The sequence below is a fragment of the Solanum lycopersicum genome, chromosome 6 (assembly GCF_036512215.1).
Source record: "Solanum lycopersicum chromosome 6, SLM_r2.1".
Lineage (NCBI taxonomy): Eukaryota > Viridiplantae > Streptophyta > Magnoliopsida > Solanales > Solanaceae > Solanum > Solanum lycopersicum.
Genome location: NC_090805.1, coordinates 3,852,444 through 3,875,987, shown reverse-complemented (window position 1 = coordinate 3,875,987; position 23,544 = coordinate 3,852,444). Strand labels below are relative to the sequence as shown.

The window sequence follows — 23,544 nt, the reverse complement described above, 5'->3', positions numbered from 1 at the left end:
ATAGTCATTTTGACCAACATAGTGCATGTAAGGATAAGATCACATCTCATAAATTCATACCATGCACACCTTCATAACAAGAAGATAGATACTACAATGTCATGCATATGGACATAAACATAAACATACACATTAGGTCACCTTCCTAGGACTTCCTAAGAAGCTACTTGTGCAATGTCTAGATGGGTTCATTACTTCCACCTATCCTAAGTAACCCCCCTTAAGTCCTCCTAGTTAGGATCCTATTCATTTACTTCCATTGTCCATTTTACTTTAGGGTAACTATAGTCTTAACCGACACTAAGACCATGGGTGCTAAACATGAAATTTGGTGTTGTAGAGCCTTACACCAATGGAATGTGTTCCTACCTAGCCAAGGTAGAACATTAACACATGCTAGCATACTAAGTGATATCACATTGCTAGATCCTATGTGGCAAGCATAGTTATGGAACTTGGAGGTACATGTGAAAACCCTCTTTATGACAAGATGGTGCATTATGGTTATTCGCATTATGGTTATTTACTTATGGAAACCCTATTTATGCATATTGAGACATTGTGGTTATCCACCTCATAAGATTTATAGTGACCTACCTTCTCACATTGAGAAGGGACACACACTCACATTAAAGTTCACTCGGTGCTAAGCTAAGTTCCCTTTATTGAAAGTCTTCATTAACATTACTTTATAAAATATAGGCTTAGGATATTCATTCCCTCATATGCTTACTTCATAGGTCATAGATGAAAGTTCATCAACCTAAATCATGTGAGAAGATCCTTTCATATGGACATAACATATGTATTAGCACTATCTAGTTTAGGATACACTTGAGCACACCTTTCAAGGCTCCTAATATGTGAGCAAACCTTTCACATAACACCTTAAGTCACACATGTTCTTACATTCATATTCATACATATCGAAACCAAAACTAGAACTAGAACTATCCTATCAAGGTACACATGTGCAATGAATAAGCAAAGTATCATACCCTTGTCCATACTAGTACACCTATCAAGTCATCCTAGCTAAGGAAACACATATCATACTTTCATAAACATCACCTTAACATGCATAGTAGTAGACACTAGTGAATATGAAAACTACCTTTCATTTAGACACCATGACTTATACTACTTGTAACATGCATGTAAAGTGAGTGTGTGTATTTACATTTGTCAACATGATCACATCATGGCTGCTATGAACAACACATTGAGGCAGTCACCCTCTTAGACCATAATACTCTTTCAAGCATAGACCACATAACACACAATAGAGTAGGAAACAAGCCAACTTCATATTACACTTAAGACTCCTAACTTGTGCTATTCATGTATTCACATAGGTAAGGTATTATTAACCATTACTCATCAATGGAAACACCTATACTTTACCCTAACATATATACACATGCTTATACAATAGCCATAGAATAGGAAACTAGGCATAAACTTCTCATAGTATCATCATAAGCACATGTTCATCAATTTGACTTCAAGGCCATGGTCAACACATATATAATGAAACTAAAGTAAACACCGCCACCATAAATCAACCATACCACACAATTCGATATAACGCTTCATCAACTTCATTACTATAGAAAAGTAGAGAGGAAGAGTAGACATTACCAATTCATCAACCCTTTTGATCACAATGATCAATACACCCTTTCATCAATAATACATGTATAGGGAAGTAGCTATAAGTGCTTAAATAGTAAATGAAATCATGTACAAGTCGTTACAAGATCATGATACAACTAGTGCACTACATCACATATATGGTATAGAGTAGAGAATTATAGATCATCAAGTAACTTCCCTAGTTTTGCTCATAAATCATCATGTATCCGTAATATACATTTAGGGAAGTAGTTGAATAGATATAAATCGAATCTAAATCATGCTTTATCTACCGTAGAAATTAAGATCACATAATGTTCATTACAACATTCAAATTGTAGGCTAGAAGAACCTAGATTAATTCATGCCAATTCCATGGTTATTTATTCATATTGGATCAATTATATTTAATTATCATCACACTATACTTATAGGCGGTATCTAAAGACAATCAACCATAATCGAGTCATATAGCAACCATCCCAACATCAAGATTCACAAGTTACTACTTGATAGCCTAGAAGAAACTAGATCAATTCATGCAAGTCTTATTTAATTTGATCATCAAGGATTTACACCCACAATTCATCTATAATTTCAACTTAAAACAATAATTATAATCATCTTCACCTAATCGAATTCAACATTAAATCATTACAAGACCAACGCTACAGTGAATCATGGATAACTAGGCTAAGCATGTTCAAATCTTCATACATTGATCCACATGGATCCTTCATCATCAATTCAACATTAATTCACGTAAATAACAGCAGATATAACCACTTTAACGTAATAGAATCATAATCCAATCGATAACAAGTCAAGATCACAAAGCCCATGCATGGACTAAATCGATTTAGGGGGAACATGGGTTCATCATGAGATTAGAGTAAAATCACGTTCAAACCAATACATTAACATCAATTCATCATGATTTAATCATTAAATTTTTTTTGAGAAGGAACCCATGGATAGATTGAAGAAGAAGAGGTTCGATCGTGAAACTTTCTTTGAAAACATTAAGATTAACACTCCAAGTGAAAGGTTACTTAGATATGAAGGATCACCATACCTTTATCTATATGAAAATCTCTAAAAATTGGTGAAGAAATCATGACAATCCAACCTCCAAGTTGTTCCTGAGCTTCAACAACAATGGAGGTATCTAGAGAGAATATTTTTGGAGGGAAAGGTTTAATTTGTGTTGAGGGATTAGGAATGGGTTGTTCACGTTTTTGATGACTTATATACACCCAAAAGTAGCTAAATAAACCTATTATATTCATCTTAGGACGTGGGGTGAATTTCCCATTCACCCCTTAAATAAAACAGATGCAAGGCAGCAGTTACAGGCCACCATCGCCGGACCCAATCGACTGGCCGTTGGTCAATCGATTGGTCGTCCTTTGGCCGATTGGTCTTTGGAAAATTTTTGGGTTGAGACCTTCCCAAGATAAGTGTCCATCAGTGATACTTCACCAACCGCCCGTTGGTGAAGTATCACTGATGGACACTTGACCAGCCTTGGGTCCTTATTGTGGGGCCCTTTAGAAGTCATACCCGAACGTTTACAACGTAAATACAACCCTAAACAAGTTTTATATCTCCCACATGAGTTTCACCCTAAACAAATACACGTAACTCATCCAAACAGGCTACGCCCCATCAAGACACACATTGAGCATCTTAAGGGCTATCTTTTGAACACCTTGGACGTTTTTGGTCGTTTTACCACCAAACTTCTCAAAACTCCATTTACCATCTTTAAACATCATTATAACTCATTTTTTAAGATTTCATAAGCTCATGAAATACAATACATAAACACGTATAGACACATGAGGCACATAGGTGAGTAGTCGTCAAAAGTCTTGGTCGTCCCTTGACGTTTGACTTCCAAATCACCTCAAACTTTACACACTGCCTCTAAACCATATTATAATTCATATTAGTATGTTAGAACCTTAAGACTAACATGTTACGCTCTAGATATCCTAACTCATTTTGGGGTCTTACAATCGCTCTCCTAAAGTGCGTAAATCAATCAAAAATAACTTTTTTTTCTTTTTCTTTCCAAATTTTACACCTAAATAAATAAATTATTATTATTAATTAAAAAAAGAAAAAGAAGAACTTCTTATGCCATCTTCTGCTATCTTCTCTCTCCTTCTTCAATTCTCCAATTTTTCTTCTACAACTTTAACCTTTTTTTCTATGTAGATCTAATTAAAGTCTCAGATATTTTAGTGAACGTTCACTATTTCTGATGTAAATAATAGTTCATTGAAGCTACTGATTTTTTTTTTGATAATTTTTTTTTTGTAATTGTGATAGATAACTAGTGAAAAGAAAATGAAGACAATGGAAGGTGAATGCTATTAAAATGAAAGGTGAATGAGGGGATAGCTTAGATGGACATCAATGGTGTATTACTGGTGTCGGTAAAAGATATAAAATTCGACGAAGAAGAAGAAACGATTGAGATGCAACGATCCAATGGAAAGGAAAATTAATTCTATGGAGAAGATGAAGAAGATGGGTCAAGGGTGGGGGCGGGGCGGGGATGTATTAATTTAAAATATAATTTTTAGTTTTTCATTTTGTACTTTCTTTTGAATTATTTAAATAATGTTTTTTGAAAAATTAATCCAATTGACACGTGTCATCATTTTATTGGTCCATTTATATGTTTATGCGTTTGAAATGCACGCATGTTTGTCTTTTCACTTGATTATTATTTTGTGTCTAATAGGTATAAATTTGTCAACATTTAAGTGTTTGATAGGTATGAGACTAAGTTGAGGTGTGTAAGTGAAATATGTGAACAACTTTAAGGAGTCGCATATAACTTAAGCATATAAATTAATAGAACGATAAATATATATTTTTTTTAAAAGTAAGCAATTGTCTAATCCTCGACTTTGAAGACTTTTGGTGAACATAAATAAAATAGTTGGAGTTAGATATGATATGAGGAGTATACTAATCTAACTAATTTAAATAAGTTTTCTATTAATTATTTTTCTATATTTTTACAAAACAAAGTCAATATGTTTAATTATGGATAAAGTTTTTATCCACCCCAATTATAACGAAAACCGTAAGTAGAAGTTTTTATGCTTGATGCTTCCATCATAATTGAATTCTTAAAAAATGTATTATTTTTAATGAATTGGGATAATGCACAAGTACCCCCAACTAATGTCTGAAATCTCACAGACACACTTATATTATACCAAGGTCCTATTACCCCCTGAACTTATTATTACTACTATATAAAAGAGCCATCACATGGACGACCAAGGGCATATACCGTAAATTTGTCCATCTTCCAGGGTAAATTGTTTTAGCAAACCAAGATATGTTGTTACTTCTTTTTACTACGTGACTTGCTGAGATCCACAAGTTAAAAACTCTTTTCTACTTTAGATTCATGATTTTTCTACTTTAGCTCAAGAATCATACAGAATAGATAATTTTGAATTCAATAATTTCTTAAATTTAAGGTAAAATTTTTGTTCATATCTTCTTCTCGAATTTCCTTAATTGGTGAATTAGTGATGCACTAATAAGTGTTAAAGAAAAAAATTACGATTTAAACTAATTTTGGGTTAACAAAAGCCCTTTCTCAAGGATATTCGATTTTGATTTTGATAGTTAGCTCCTCTATTCCTTCATATTTTTTTCGGATTATATCAGACGATAATATATTTACTTAGTAACAACGAAATTGCCCATTTGTGTTGAATCTTGATGTTTGATAAAATTATCAATGAAAGATAAATGGCAAAATCTTTACATAGTATTACTTGACTTCTTTTAAGAATTACATCATTGTAGTGATTGCAGAGAATAAGGAGAAACTTCTGATTTTCCTTAATGAAGAGTTTATATTACTTAACTTCTTACAAACAATAATAAATGCTAAGATTGTTTTGACATATTTTACAAAGAAAATTTTGAACTAATTAAAGTAAAATGTGTTTGAATAGTTAATATTTTATTCCTAATTGCGTAAACATATTTTTAATATTATGTTACATAATATGACCACTAAATTTGTATTTTGATTATTAAAATAGTCTTTCAAATGATGTACCACTATTATTTAATTAATCTGAAGAAAATATCAAATTTCGTGACTAAAATAATGGACAATGTTTGACTATCAAGAAATCAATAATTTAATAATGTATTAATTGAAAGATTAAAAAATATAAAGTTTTCATTTTTATATTTTCTTAATATCAAATATGATAAACTATTTAACAAAGAAACATTTGACAATGAAAACGTTTAACATTCAAATTTTGATGAACATTACGATAATTATTATTGTATATAGAAATAAAGTTTCTTTCATGATTGTTTTTATTGTTGTGGAGTCAAAAATTATTTTTTTTAATAAATAGTTTCAATATATAGAATGTCATATTACGATAATTATTTTTTTTATAGTAATAAAATTGTTTTCTCGATTGTTTTTATAGTTGTGAAGTTATAAATCAATTTTTCAAGTATTTCTATTTATCGAAGACAATAATAAAATGTTCACAAAATTCATCGACAAAGTCAAATACAAAAACAGTAGAATGTTTAACATTCAAAATCTAATAAATATTAAAATTCAAACTAAAGAAAATGGGCAGTTGAATAATAAAGAAGAAAAATAAAAAAAATGTCAATAGAAAAAAAAATTGTTTAGAAATACAGAGGAAGAAAAAAAATAAAAAATAAATGAATTAGGAAAAAAAACTGAAAAAAATATATTGGTTACTTTTTGGAGGGAAGATTTAGAATTTTCTTTACAGCATGATATTAAGTGTAGTATCAGAAAAAATTAATTAATGTAATTTAGAATATAACATTACGATAATTGTTATTGTATATAGAAATAAAGTTTCTTTCATGATTGTTTTTATTGTTGTGGAGTCAAAAATTATTTTTTTAATAAATAGTTTCAATATATAGAATGTCATATTACGATAATTATTTTTTTTATAGTAATAAAGTTGTTTTCTCGATTGTTTTTATAGTTGTGAAGTTATAAATCAATTTTTCAAGTATTTTTATTTATCGAAGACAATAATAAAATATTCACAAAATTCATCGACAAAGTCAAATACAAAAACAGTAGAATGTTTAACATTCAAAATCTAATGAATATTAAAATTCAAACTAAAGAAAATGAGCAGTTGAATAATAAAGAAGAAAAATAAAAAAAATGTGAATAGAAAAAAAAAATTGTTTAGAAATACAGAGGAAGAAAAAAAAAATAAATGAATTAGGAAAAAAAACCTGAAAAAAATATATTGGTTACTTTTTGGAGGGAAGCTTTAGAGTTTTCTTTACAGCATGATATTAAGTGTAGTATCAGAAAAAATTAATTAATGTAATTTAGAATATAACATTACGGTAATTGTTATTGTATATAGAAATAAAGTTTCTTTCATGATTGTTTTTATTGTTATAGAGTCAAAAATTATTTTTTAATATTTACTTTTAATATTTTAAATATCACATTACGATAGTTGTTATTGTATATAGTAATAAAGTTGTTTTCTCAATTGTTTTTATTGTTGTGAAGTTAGAAATCAATTTTTTAAGTATTTCTACTAATCGAAGATAATAATAAAAGGTATCACAAAATTCATCGACAATGTCAAATACAAACACAATATACTTAAGTTGAGGCAATAGAAATTTGAAAGACTTTAAATCGATCTTTACGAATTGATTGAACAATGATTAGTATTTTATGAGATGCAAAGCTTATGGTGCAAATATCTCAAAACGAAGAAAATAACATTGTGAAAAAAAAGATACCACTTGCGAATATATATGAAGATCGATAACTTTTTCAAAGATATCAACATTTTATCTATCCCTTAAACACGAAATGCTTTAACTCATAAAATAACACAATTAGAATTCAACTTTCTCTATTTAGGTTGTAAACGACACATTTATGTTGTATGACCATTTGAAATAGATTATAAAGTAATATTGAAGTTGTTTACTAAAGAAAAAAATAGTACAAAGTACAGAAATTTCATATCTTTGGAGGCTAATTACATAATATCTAAATAGTTTTCTCAATTACAAGAATCTCGAATTTTTCATTCCACTCGAATGCATTTCTTGATTGTCCAATACATTAAAAATGACATATTACTTCGGGGAAGGGATGTATTCAAGAGGGGATAAATATGTATTTGAAAGAAAATAGATATATCTGAGAGGAAATAGAGATGCATCTGAGAGATGATTATAATATCTTAAATTGTGAATTTTTATAATTTTTTCAACAAACGATGTGAAATTTATATTTACATATATTCATCACATCTTCCTCACAATAAAAAATACAGCCATATTGAAATAGTTATGTTAATTATTTATTGGGGATGTTGACCTCTATGATACTAAAGACGACAAACTCACAAATATTGTGAAAGAAGAATAAATGTATGTTAAATGTGTATACATTGTTAACAAAAAAAAAAGTTTCAAATTACAATAATTGATTAAAAAATATAGATAGAGAACTTTCAAATATATAAGAAATATTAGGCAATTTCAGATTGCTAGCTATCTCAAATTTTCTTTTTAAGAAAATCAACAAAGCCTTTCTTTTGTAATGAAAAATTTATGCAGATGGTTCTTAACTTAAAGTAAGAGAAATTGATGAATTAAATTGGAGAATTGTAACTTAAACTTCATGTTATAATTAAAATGACTTAGATGAAAGAAAGTGAATGAGGGGAAACAAAGTCTCAAATATCTTTACATATTTCATCAGTAGCTAGAGGCCTTAGTAGATGAATATGGTTAATATATTGAATTAAGTGTATTTAATTATTAAGTACTTCTTCAAATTCTTCAGATTTTCTATTTTCAAAGAGGGTTATAATCAATACAAATTTATACCATTATTTTAGCAATCCAACCTTTAACTTTGTTGCATCCTACTTTTAATAGAACTAATAATTCTATTTTTTATTATAAAGTTTGTAAAATAAAATAGTAAATCAGAAAAAAGTACTTTAAAGGTTATACAACTTAAATATGTGGTCATCAAAGCAAGAATAATTATCAACCATGCAAAGACTTGAATAAAAAAATTTGAAGTCTTATTATGTAGAAGAATTTTTTGTTGTAGTTATATATTTATTGAATAGGGATTAAATCAGAAAAGAAAATAATGATTTTTTAATAGTAAATAAAAGAATCTTTAGAGAAATTAACAAAAATATTATAAAATGAAGCTAAAAGTAACAATGTGAAAGAAGAAAGTAGAAAAAATGTAAAGAAATAGGAAATGACAATTTTCTTTATTCTCTTTCAATTATTCAAAATCTATTATGGTGTGTACAATGTAATGCCGAATGTCATCCTTTATCGGAAATAATAATTGAGGGACTCAAAGGTTGCGATTCATTAACCGTTTCATGGATGAAAGGTGAAAGTAACAAACATAATATTAATGAACAACAAATGTAGAATATCTTCATTACTAATACAATAACACAAAAACAAAATATTCCACTTGAACGCATAGAAAAAAAAATAAGCAGATCTTAGTTATCTACAATAAAATTCAAGGAGTGAAGAGAAGTAGCTATCATCCAAACTAAGACAACATATATCATGACACAATTTACTGATCAAAAGCAGTGAAGCACACAATGATATTTATAGCCATGAAATATAGAAACTCAAAAGTCAAGTTATAAAAAGCACATTAAAATATGATTAAATTTCTTTATAAGTGCTATGGAGAAGTGAAAGGACACTTCATATTTTATTCTTTAAAAATAGTTTAATTTTTAAAACTATTAAATCCAAATGTTTAGTTATTGTTCAAAGTTGAAGAGTATGAATATTATATATATATATATACTTACGGAATTATAAAAGATAATGTACTAATACACATATAAGAATATGAAGAATCAATTCTGAAATTGTTAAGATGTGCGTTGCATATATAAATGACTTCTAATGACTTCTCGAAATTAGTAACTGATATGTGGAGAAGCATATAATTGTGGTTGATTTGTTGTATTGTACTCAATATGATACTTAACATTTATTTAAACATGAATTTACATTTTTTTGCACAAATTATTAAAGGACACTGCATATATAAATGACTTCTTGAAATTAGTAACTGATATGTGGAGAAGCATATAATTATGGTTGATTCATTGTACTGTACTCAATATGATACTTAACATTATAAATTTACATTTTTTTGCACAAAGTCTTGAAGGAGTATTTTCTTTATTTCAGGATTAAAATGTTTAATTAATTATATTAGATGAATTTAATTAAATATTTTATAACATTTTCATTTAGTGTAGGGATAAAATTGTATTCAACTTTAAACTTTGGAGCTTTCCACTTATAATAATAATAATAATAATAATAATAATAATAATAATAATAATAATAATAATATATACATATATATATATATATACATACATATATATATATATATATATATATATATATATATATATATATATATATATCTGTGTGTGTGTGTGTGTGTATAAATATATGTATGAGAACCCTAGGCCCGCCTACATGGCGCCATCACATACAAGGATTTTCCTTTAAATTTATCTATTTTCAGAATTAGTTTTCCCCTTTCATGAAAAGTGGAGACTTTTATGAAAAGTTGCAACCTTTAGGAAGAGTTATGACTTTTATGGAGGGTTACGACTTTTATGTAAGGTTGTGACCTTTCCGAAGGATGGTAACTTTTTCAAATAGTTGTAACCTACACTTTGTTTAATATTAGAGGAATTTTTGCCACTATTATTTGTAGGTTTTTTTCCGTTATAGGATAGTCGAATTCAAATACAATAAATATGCTTCTTATGAAGTTTGTTTCATTCCTTAAAGTTTTCTAACTCCTACTTCATGGATATTAATATTTTACTATAAGTCATAGTTATTCATGTAACTATGACAATTTCCTTTTACTATTTTGGTGACCTTTTTTTAACTATATTAAATATTTCAGCAAAGATGATTGAAAATTGATCTTCTCTTTCTTTCCTCCTTACAAGTTTCTTCATATAAACTAAGAAAAATCATTTTTTATCGCAATATGATATTACTACTCTTGTACCTCTCAGTCCACAACTTATAAAACTCTTGAAATGATTTATTTCTACCACTATTATTTGTAGATTTTTTTCGCTATAGAAAAGTTAAATTGAAATACATTAATTAAGCTTCTTATGAATTGTGTTTCATGCCTCAAAGTTTTCTTCCACCTATCTAATGAAGCTTAATTTTTTACTGTAAGTCATAGTAATTCATGTATCTATTGCAATTTTTTTTTTCTATTTTGGTGTCTTTTTTTTTTTTAACTCAGTTAAGAATTCCAGTGAGGATGATTGAAAATATATTTTCTATTTTGTCTCTTTCTATAGTTTTATTCGTATACTTTTTGAGCAAATTTCTTGTGGGTTGTGCTATATTTGATAGCACAGAACAATAAATATGTAAAAACTAATACGCAACCAATGCTGAAGTTTGTTAAAAGAACCAAACAGATTGTTATCTTCTTTGCCACAGTTAGTATATTATTTTGATTACTCATTCTTAGGTACAGACATTTTATATGACATTGCACCCTTCCTAGAATATTAGTATAAAGACAATTAGTTCACTACTTTTATCGCAAGTTAACTAATTTGTCATATTTCTTCTTCTCTTCCTTTTAGACATAATAAGAGATCAAGTTTTCTTGAAACTAACAAATGTCCAAAATACATTAAAATAAAAATATTTTTTTATCGGAAATGAATATGCACAGTAAAAAAAAATGCAAGAGCTTTTACCTACATTAATTAATTGCTATTGGATTCAATATTGCTATAGGCTTTTTCTAGGGACATTTATGATTGCGCTAAAGATCATTTTTGTTGCTGTGATAACTCTTTCTTTTGATAAAGTTTTTTTTTTGTTTTTTTTATAAAGAAGTAATAATTCTTTCTTTTGGATTCTTTCAATTAAATTTCTGAACTGTAAACTTGGATACAGATCGACAGACTATCTTTTTGACAAATATGTTAAGCAAATGTGTTCTTCTTCTTGTGTTAGGAAAGTAAAGTCGTCTTTATTATTATTGTGGATATTTGTGAGTTGAAGCACTCAGAAAATTATGCTTTGAGATTTTAATATGTTATGTATAAAATTTTTGTTTTGAATATCAAGTTATGAATGATGTCGCCAACTGCTTGGTTGATAATTACATTAATTCTTTGTAACCGCATAATATAACCATAACAAAAACTACGGTTCAATTGCAAATAAGTTGGGCTTGTGTTATGAAACTTAAGCAATAGTAATGATAATTCTGAGACGATGAGGAAAAACATATACGATACTAACAATTTTAGGGTCGTAAAAAAGGAGTCGAAGGTCCTCTATTTGAATTAGTTAATTATGTTCTTGTATGAACGCAATGTTTCACTTTACTTGGGAGTATTGTTGTTCGAGACTTTTGGTCCCTTCTTTAAAGTCTGATGTTGTTCTTTAAAAGTTCTTGGAATTTAGAAAATTTCATTACTTCTAACCAACTATTTTCATGGATATTTCTTAATCTTCTTTCATATACTTAAAATATCTTTGACTCATAATTTTTGTATAAAAACATAAAAAAAATATAGTTTTTTTAAGAGTTTGAATTGCCTTAAGATAAAATGATCTTGACAATATAGTGTATATATCTAAAATCCGAATATTACCAAATGATCATAATTTTCCTAGTTTTAATAATTTTCTACCTCTTTTCGGCCTACGTAGCACTATCTTGTGGGTTCAACGTTGGTTGACTTTTTTTTCAAGCTAGTGCCACGTAGGCCAAAAAGGGGTAGAAAATTGCTATAAAATAAGTTCAGTGGGTAATAGAACCTTAGTATAGTATAAATATGTCTCTGAGATTTTAGGCATAGATTGAGGGATTACTTGTACAGTTTTCCTAATGAATTTGATACATATTTAAATGTGTTTTTGAAAAGTTCAATAACCAATAAAAATGATCACATAAAAACAACGATTGGTAGGGGAATTAAATTATGTGGTTGGTGAGGCTCACCTGTGGATCCCTTTTCCATTGGCCAAATACAAATGTGCAATTTATGTTAATTAGATTCCATTTATTTTATTTACGAAAATTATTAACTTTCTATAACAAAATAGTCATTCAACTTCTTGTACTTATCATAAAAATCGTCAACTATTTTGGTAACAAAAAGTTCACTCATTAAATAGTATAATGTGTTTGTATGCCTTGGGGAAATTGTCGAATTAACATAGAAAGCGAATAATTTCAAATAGGCAAATAAACTTATAGTATAAAGACAAAATAGAATTGTGATAAATTGATTTAGATTTTTTTTTATTTTTGATAAGAGATATCGAGTTCGAGCTTTGTGGGAAAAAATTCTATTTGGAACGGCTTCTTAAGCCTTACGATATGCAAACTCAAATTTAGTCGAGCCTCAATATGAATATTGAACACTGAATAATCTCTAAATAATCAAACCTCAATATAATTATCAAACACTGATCATGAAATTGATTTTATCAGACTTCCTACATGTGAAAAATAAAGATAATTTTTTGGAGGTATAAATAATCCTAGATATTTAGTAGAACTTTCTAGAGTTATGAAGAGTAGTACCTTAAGTACTTGATATATCTAGGAATTGTGTACATGTTTTAGAGAAGTAGATATTTATAGTGAATTATAGAAAAATCTAGATTCTTGTTAGATAGTTAGAAAGATAATGACATCTAGATTTTTCTTGTAGATCAATCTAGAATAACTTCTAGAAGCATCTCACTCTCGTATAAATGGGGATGGTCATAGTCATTTGCAATCAATCCAAATCAAATAGTCTTCTTCCATATCTTACGAGTGTTGTTTCTAGATCGGGTTGGTGGTAGATTCAATTAGTTTGTGTAGATGAATTTTAGCGATCGTGTAAATGGACTGGAAATAGAGTTGTTGAATTAGTCCAAATTACAAGGTATGAAAGACATGTGTGGAATCATACCTTATGAGAGAGAATTTGTGGGATATTGTTAATGGGAATGACACAAGTCCTTCTATCGACAGACCGGAAAACAGTAGTATATATAAGAAGTGGAAGCAGGCCAATGCGAAAGCGAATTATTTTAAAGAAGACAATCTCCTCCGATTTATTTGATCATATTATAAGGTGCAAATCAGCTCTGGAGATATGGAAGACCCTCAATCGCTTGTTCAACAAGAAGAATGAAGCTCGACTGCAGATATTGAAGTATGAATTGGCTAACACTACTCAAGGAAATCTTTCTATCACCGAGTAATTTTTGAAGATTAAGAATTTATATTCAATCTTTGTTGAATTCGGAAAAGGCTATATTTGAAGCACGAATGAGAAGAATAGTCATTCATGGGTTAAAACCTGAATATATTCCATTTGTGACGTCGATTCAAGGATGGACTCAACAACCATCCTTGGAGAAATTTAAAATTTTGTTGTTGTTACAGGAATTACTAGCCAAGTAGTTGGCTAGTGTGTTTCTCAAGGATGGAGAAGGAAATGCTCTTGTAGCTGACAACAAAAACTTGAGAGGAAAAACAGGAGATATGCCACTCTTTCGATCCTTAGGTTGTTCACGCTCACCTAGAGAGAAGGAAAAACCTTCTAATTATTATGGTGAGAAGCCTCTCAGATATTATTATTGTAGCGAAGTAGGGCACATAAAAAGATATTGTCGAGCAAAGGAGAGCAATATGACTCAAAAAGTTGCTGAAGAAGAAGAAGAGTGGGGAATATGTTTCTTAGCTGAGGCTCGAACAATAAATGTCATGGCTTCCATTAACTTTGAAAAAGATTGGATTGAAGATTCAGAATACAATGCAGTCGATCATGTGGAGAAGCAAGACAGTGATGTCACCGATATAAAGCAAAAAGCTCTTGAAGATGTTCATACCAGTGATATGGTAACTTCTATCGAAGAAACCAAAGAAGTAACTCCTGAACAGGTAGTGTTTAAAAGTATGTGTGTCGATGAAGGCCTTCATGGAGAAGACATTGAGGGAGATGTATTAGAAGCGAAAGTATCCGGTTAGTCATCTACAATATCAAGGTGGATTAATGACTCAGAGCAAATTTCGAAAGTAGATGGAGAAATATAGATCATATAGAGGAAGAAGTTGATATTGCAGGCTCAAAGGTAAATGATATGATTTTTGAAAGCTCTGATGTCGTCAAAAAATCTATCGAGGAGATGATAAAAGAATATGGCAGTGAATCCTATGTTGATATTGAGACTTCACTACAAATTGATAGCGTTTTTCTGGATAATATAGTTGTCGAGAAGCTAAGAGAAAGGGGGAGTTCATGAAATCAACAAGGAGATAATTTACATGGATCATTCGATGTGGGAAATTCTTTATCATTTGAATCAACAAGAGGAGTCCAAAAGAAACTGCTGACATTTTCACCAAGATGTGGCTCAATGCTTCGTTTGAGCTCCTCCACGACAAGTGACGGATTTCCAAAAAATCACTCTAAGGGGGGAGTGTGAACAATAAAGATGATTTTTTGAGGTATAAATAATCCTAAATATTTAGTAGAACTTCTAGAGTTATGAAGAGTAGTACCTTAAGTACTTGATGTATCTAGGAATTGTGTAGATGATCTAGACAAGTAGATATTTATAGTGAAATATAGAAAAATCTAGATTCTTTTTAGATAGTTAGAAGATAATGTCATCTAGATTTTTCTTGTAGATCAATCTAGGATAATCTAAAAGATCCCTACTCTAGAATAAATAGGGATGGTCATAGTCATTTCTAATCAACCCATCAAATAGTCTTTTTCTATATCAAAGTTTTCTTATTCAAAATTAAATAACAGATAGTATTAAATAAATAGTATTACATAATATTAGTATTTACTGTGTACTAATACAAGTCCTATTAGGATTAGTACTCCTTAATCCTAAACCTATTAGGATTAGTACTCCTTCCTATATCTCCTATATATATCTCCCATGTATTCCCTTATTAGGTTAACACTTCAATACAATCAATATTCCTTCATGGTATCACGAGCCAGAAAACCTAGATCTTCTTTTCTCTAGGTTTTTTTTTCTCTCTTTAGGGCAACGATCGTTCCCTCTCTTCTCTTGGGCGGCGATAGCCATGACAACCGAGGTGGATCCTCTCGATTCACTTCCTTCTGGCGTTAAACTCCTTCTCAGGCATCTTCATGCCCTAATTCCCGAAAAATTATCAGACATAAATTATCCTACATGGAAAATCACCGTTCTTACAGCCCTTGAGGCCAATTACCTTCTCAAATACGTCGATGGAAGCACAGAACCGCCGCCGGCAGTCATCACCGCCACGGACAAATCAGAAAAAACCAATCTGGCCTATGCCGCCTGGAAAGCCGTGGATGGCCAGATCCGTTCGTGTTTGATTGCGGTCATCTCTCCCACGGTTCAGAAACACGTCCGATCCTACACAACTGCTTCAGCCCTGTGGACGACCTTCACAACACGCTATGCATCAATTTCCCACTCTCATATTTTTCAATTGCGTGATCGTCTCCACACAATTACCAAAGGCACGAAAACTATGGCGGAGTATTTAGACGAGGTCTCAACCATCATCACAGCCCTCGACACCGTGAACGAAATCATTCCCGAAAAAAATCTCGTCATGTGCGTCGTTCGGGGGCTCCCATCAGCTTACTCCTCCATTAAACAGGCGGTTCGCATCAGTCCAACGCCTGTTGACCTGGCTACTCTCTCCTCGTGGCTAAAAAGTGAAGAAATCAACGTGGATCTGGAGAGCAAACTTCTTCTCCGAGAAGCCGCTGTTATGGAGCCGGCCACCGCCCTCACCGCAAGCCAGAACTATTGCGAGGGGCGTGGTGGTGGCCGGCAGGGGAGCCGCGGAGGCTACGGTAGAAACAACGGAGGCCGCGGGCGCGGCGGTCGGCAGGGCAGTCATCCACCGTACGACGGTCAGCAGCACGGCAGCAACAACAACCTGCACTCCTTCGACAGCGGCGGGCAGTCATCTTCCAGCGGCGGGTAGGGCACTTACAAGCGGGATCGTCCAACTTGTCAAATCTGTCAGAAAACAGGACACACCACTGCTCGTTGCCGGTTTCGATATGAGGAGAGTCGAAATAGTGATAACCGTGCCAATTATGCATCTCAAGCCGGCCCTTCCTCTGAATGACTGTTGGATACTGGGGCCAACATGCACGTTACTTCTGATCTATCCAAGCTTAATGCTCCAAATCCATATCATGGCTCCAATGGTATTACTGTTGGCAACGGTGAGTCCTTTAATATTTCTCACACTGGCACGGGTACCATTAAAACCCCCACCGCTATCTTTCACCCAGGTAACCTTACCCACGTCCCATCTATTAAAACCAATCTCCTTTCAGTTCACCAATTCACAAAAGACAATAATTGCTCACTCTTGTTCACCTCTAATAATTTTCACATCCTAGACAATACTACCAAAAGGGTGATTTTTCAGGGGCCCTGTGAGCATGGTTTGTACGTTCTTCCTGGCACAAGTTTGTCTGCCCACCCAGTTTCAGAAAGCATTCCTGTGGCTCCGGTGGCTCTTTCGACTGATGGCCACAGTCTGTTGTGGCACAGTCGTCTGGGCCACCCGTCTACTCAAATAATAAATTCTTTAATGTCTGAATTAGGTTTTTCTTCCATTAATGTAAACAATTGTGACTCCTGTTCAATTGCTAAATCTCATAAATCACCTTTTACTTTATCTGAGAAGCGTACAACTGCATCTTTTCAACTTATCCATTCTGACCTATGGGGTCCTACTGCTGTTCCTTCATTTACTGGTTTTCGCTATTATATTTGTTTTGTGGATGATTTTACAAAATACACTTGGTTGTACCCACTAAAACACAAATCACAGGCATACACCACCTTTGTCACCTTTAAAAAATGGTCAAAACACAATTCAATTCTCATGTTAAACTTTTTCGAAGTGACAATGGAAAGGAATATGTAAATAACATCTTTGGCCAGTTTTTGCAATCCCTGGGAATTATACATCAAACCTCCTGTCCATACACTCCCGAACAGAATGGGGTGGCTGAGCGTAAGCATCGTCATCTCATTGAAACGGTGGTTACTCTTCTACATCAATCTCATCTCCCTATCTCCTTTTGGGTAGAAGCTCTAGCCACCGCAAACTACCTCATTAACAGAATGCCCAGTCACACCCTCTCCAACAAATCACCCTATCAACTCCTTTACCAAGAACTTCCCAATTATACCAACCTCCGCGTCTTTGGGTGTCTTGCCTACCCTTGGCTACGCCCTCATATTACTCACAAATTACAACCCCGATCCCGTCCTTGTATTTTTTTGGGCTATCATCCTACCTCCAAGGGTTATCGCTGTCTTGACACACAAACTCATAAAGTCTACATATCTCGTCATGTCAAATTTGTCGAAAATGAGTTTCCCTACGAGTCTATTTCCTCCTCCACAAATACATCATTCATTGGCGTCCTTCCTCTTTTTCCAACATACTCACAGGGTCCCTCACTACCTTCCCCCGCACCTCCACCCACTACCCAACCAACCTTCATCACCCCTTCGACCGTCACCCACAATACACCCACAACCACCACCCACACTCACAGCCAACCCGAACCACCCCACACTCATAACATCTCCAGCCCGATCCGTTTTGAGTCCTTCCCGGCCACCCCTGAATCACCACCACCCGTGACACCCCCCACTACTCATCCCATGTTAACCCGTGGCAAAGCCGGTATCTTTAAACCCAAAACCTTTCAGGCTACCATACTACCAAATACACCCCTTCCCGTTAGTGAACCAACAACCTACTCTGTTGCCTCAAAAAATGCTTATTGGCGTCATGCTATGGATGACGATTTTAAGGCTTTGACTGATCAGAAAACTTGGGTTCTTGTACCTAAGCCCCATGGGCGGCACCTAGTGGGCTGTAAATGGGTGTACAAAATTAAACACAATGCAGATGGCAGTATTTCTAGGTACAAGGCTCGTTTGGTTGTTAAAGGCTTCAATCAGGAGTATGGGCTTGATTACTCCGAGACATTCAGTCCTGTTATTCGGCAGGAAACCATTTGCCTGGTATTGTCACTCGTCGTGCGCAACAATTGGCTCATCAATCAGTTGGATGTTTCCAATGCTTTTCTTCATGGCATGCTTGATGAAACTATCTACATGACGCAACCACCGGGCTATGTTGATCCCCGCTTCCCTCAACATGTTTGCAAACTCCAGAAGTCTCTGTATGGGCTCAAGCAAGCCCCCCCGTGTTTGTTACACACGTCTGAAAATATTCCTCCAGGGACTCGGCTTCACGTGTTGCATACACGACACGAGTCTGTTTACTCGACATTCAGCACACGGTACAATCATTCTTCTTGTCTATGTAGATGATATCATTATTACAGGCTCTACTGCAGCTCTCATTCAGGATGTCACTCGAGCTATGCATACTACCTTCAAAATGAAGGACCTTGGCCCGTTACATTATTTCCTGGGAATGGAGGTTTCTCGGACTGGCAGCGGCTTGTTTCTTCATCAGTCAAAATATACTCGAGATATGTTGCAGAAAGCTGGACTAAAAAAATGCACCAGTCAACCAACACCGATGGCAGTCTCTTCGTCTACGAATGGAGCCGACACCCCCTTTGCTGATATCACCCACTTCCGCAGCCTCATTGGGGCTCTACAGTATCTGGCCATTACCCGTCCTGACATCCAGTTTGCTGTCAACCGAGTTGCTCAGCGCATGCATCAACCAAGTGAACATGATTACCATTGTCTAAAACGCATTCTTAGGTACATTTTTGGCACTCTTGGTCGTGGTTTACTCATTCGACCCGGGGATTTGGAACTTTAGGGTTTCTCAGATTCAGATTGGGCGAATGATAAAAATGACATAAAATCTACATCGGGGTTTCTCGTTTTTTTGGGGCCAATGATCGCCTGGTGTACAAAAAAACAACCCAAGGTCTCTCGGTCCTCGACTGAAGCTGAATACCACGCCCTTGCTCTTCTTGCTGCTGAAACCATGTGGGTCACATATATTCTTCGCGAACTCCGCGCCACTCACGCTGTTCCTGCTCTCTATTGTGACAACGAATCAACCATCTGTGTGGCCAAGAATTCCGTCCTACACACCAGAATGAAGCATGTTGATACCGATTGTCTCTTTGTTCGCGATGAAGTTCAGGCCGGTACCATGACTGTGCAGTATGTACCCACTGAAGAACAACCGGCTAATATTCTCACCAAGCCTCTCCCGAGCCGACAGCACGATTACCTCAGTTCCAAGCTTCCGTTCAGCTCAGCTTGAGGGGATAATAACAGATAGTATTAAATAAATAGTATTACATAATATTAGTATTTACTGTGTACTAATACAAGTCCTATTAGGATTAGTACTCCTTAATCCTAGTCCTATTAGGATTAGTACTCCTTCCTATATCTCCTATATATATCTCCCATGTATTCCCTTTAGGTTAACACTTAAAAAATATTCCTTCTCCTTTCTAGTTTCATCTTTTTTAGTTGAATCTCCCAATCTTAATTAACGATCTTGGGCTAGGCGAAGATTTTTCAAATTATACTTTTTTTTTGTGAGTTCTGCTATTCTCTATAATATAATTATCGGACACAAATAAAAAACCAAATCACGCTACTGGTGTGCAGCAACTACAAGGAAAGGCTGAATGATAATCACAATTAATTAGTGACTATTATGACTTTAAGTCATGCTTATTAGGTTCCTTATTGTGATTTTTAACTTAAATTTCCTGTCAGCTTAATGATAATTTTATACTATCATATCAATTGAACTTGTTAAAGAAAAGTGCTTTATTTTTCATGTTATGAAAAATCATTTTTTTTATAAGTAATATTTGTAATTACCTTTTAAATAAAGTAAATTTTAATCTCAATCCTCTGATATATATTAATCTATTCTAGCAATTTTATTGTTTTTACTACTATATGTAATCAAAATTATTTTATATTTAATTAATTAAAATATGAATTTATGCTATTCTATTTGTGGATCTTCATAAATTAAACATGTTATATATCGTTTCATTATTTAACTATCATAAAATCAATTTATATTTGATTAAAATGTAAATTGACGTTATTCTACTTATAGATCATTATAAAATTAAACATGTTATATATTATTTCATTATTTGACTATCAGATGTTAAATTATTATTATTATTATTTCATACATGAAGACAATACATTTTAAAGATAGTCTATTTCATATATAGTTCTTCGGATATAAAAGAGCAAAAAGACAAATATTTTCACAAATTTAAAGAACAAATTGTTGAGTCATATTTCACAAAGTTAAAATTAAAATTTCTCCAACAACTAAGAGTTTAAAAACAATTTTTTTTCCTCTTTATAATTGCACTTTTCAAAAAGATTATATTTGAAAAATTCAAACAATTATTTTATATAAATTGTCTGCACTATTAAGCGAATAGTAAATACTAAAATTTTAATATCTAAACTTACTCTAAAAATATTAGGTATATGAGATTTGTATATGAGATTTTTGAAGTGTTTTTCTGTCCAATATCTAGTATAATAATGATATATACTATGTATTTTCACAATAATAATACAAATTCAATTTACTTTACTTGAATCAAATTCATGATCAAATCATGGTAATTTTTGATAACTTAGAAGTAAAAAAATACACATTCACTTGATGACACTACATTTTTATGTCATGTATATTTTTTAGCAATAAAATACAAATTTTCTAATCCACAAAATAAAAAATAAAAGTAAGATTTTGTTTTATTTTTTTATTTTTTTATGAAATTATATATATATATATATATATATATATATATATATATATTACTACTTACTATTATAGAAAAGGCTAGTTTCAACATGTGTGGTTCATGTCTATTAATTCAAATTTGAGGATATTTTCGTCCTTTCAAAGCTTTATTATAGATTAGGTGTCTTGTGCAGAGATATTCTCAGTGACACATCATTAGCTTCATCTTTCAACTTTCTTCCTTTATTGCTTTTTACTTTGGTTGCTGAAAATCTCTTCTATGTTTTTCCCATTCATCCCAGGTAAGGCTCCTTCAAATTTTTTCTTTGATTTCTCTAATGTTTTATTTTCCCTAAACTTTGATGGTTGTTTTTCCTTCTTCTAGCTGTAATCGTTATTCTCTATTTGTTCCCTCTTCTTCGCCACTCCTCCGGCGACGAAAACCAGCTGCTCCGGCTACAACTCTGGCGAAGAATCCCAAAACGGTCAACGCTCGCCGAAGTCCGTTCTACGGTGTGCTTCAACTTCATTTGATGAATCTCAGAATAACGAGGAAGCTTAAGCTAAGTCATTATCGATTTTACCCTCCGATATCAGGGACAATAATGACATTTCCATGTCGAAGAACTTCTGCGATTTACCACCGTTCAAGAGTTTCTTCCCAAATAATTTGTTTCAGTTCGAGAACCCGGCCCGTAAAGGACTTCTTTCAGGATTTCGGAGATGTATTCGGGTCTAACCCGCTTTTGGCTCTTTGATTTCATCGGCAGATTAATCGGCGATAAGTATAAATGGTTTAATATTCGTAATTTTAAAATTTAATTTTGTGTTTAGTTTACCAGTTTTGTTTAAATTTGTTGATTAATGTGAGTGATTAGTGAGTAATTAGTAGTATTAATATGTAACAGCTCCGTCACATTAACGGTGATGCTGATGGATGAGATTTTGCGGTACAGTGTTGTTTTGGTGTTTTGTGCTTCGTTAATAACAATAAACGACTTTAGCAATTATTAATTATTCACTAATTATTATTTTAATTGCTAATTAATTATTGATTTTTTTTATTGTGAAGGGGTGGGGTGGGGTCTGATAAAGGCACATGTACGGACACGTGACTTTAGTAGCAAAAGAATTAGGTGAAAGAATGAAATGGCATAAATGCTTTTAACCTGCATTCACACATGCTTAGCCTTAACACATTCTCATCCTTCAAATTTTATAATTCGTTTTGTTAGATATTGTCACGATCCAAATCCGGGCCGCGACTGGCACCCACACTTACCCTCCTATGTGAGCGAACCAACCAATCTAAACCTTAACATTTCAATGTAATATCAACATAAAGTAATGCGGAAGACTTAAACTCATTAATAAAAACCAATTCAATAACTATTATTTCCCCAAAATCTGGAAGTCATCATCACAAGAACATCTACTTCAAGTTACTAAATCTAAGAGTTTCTAAGAAGCTAAAAATACATAAAAGCTAGTCCATGCCAGAACTTCAAGGCATCAAGACATGAAGAGGAAGATCCAGTCCAAGCTAGAAGCATTAGCTCACCCTGATATCCGGAGTAATGAAGACTGACTAGAGTTACTTTTGAGTCGAAGATGACGGCACGTTTGCTGCACTCCACAAATAAACAAGAAGAAAACATAAAAGTAGGGGTCAGTACAAAACACGGGTACTGAGTAGATATCATCGGCCAACTCAAAATAGAAATCAATATATACCAAGTAATATCATAAAATCAACTATGATACTTAACATGTAGCAACAGCAAGTACTATATCATTAACAATTACCGTCAAGTGCATACATGAGGACTCAAGCCTCAATACCATACTCATTTGGGAATTATGTTCATTAGATTGAGTATATTAACATCTTTCAAGATTCATTATCTTTATTTCTCTTGTGTCGGTACGTGACACTCCGCTCCCTCATATTCATTAATCCTCTTGTGTCGGTACGTGACACTCCGATCCCC

General features: G+C 32.6%; 1 long non-coding RNA gene across 1 annotated transcript; it reads left to right on the top strand.

Moving 5' to 3' along the window:
- The first annotated feature begins 21,724 nt into the window (after positions 1-21,724).
- LOC101250021 (uncharacterized) lies at positions 21,725-22,574 on the top strand. Its single transcript, XR_011221640.1, has 2 exons — positions 21,725-21,855; positions 21,939-22,574. It is a non-coding gene; the product is annotated as an uncharacterized lncRNA (long non-coding RNA).
- Positions 22,575-23,544: the final 970 nt, after the last annotated feature.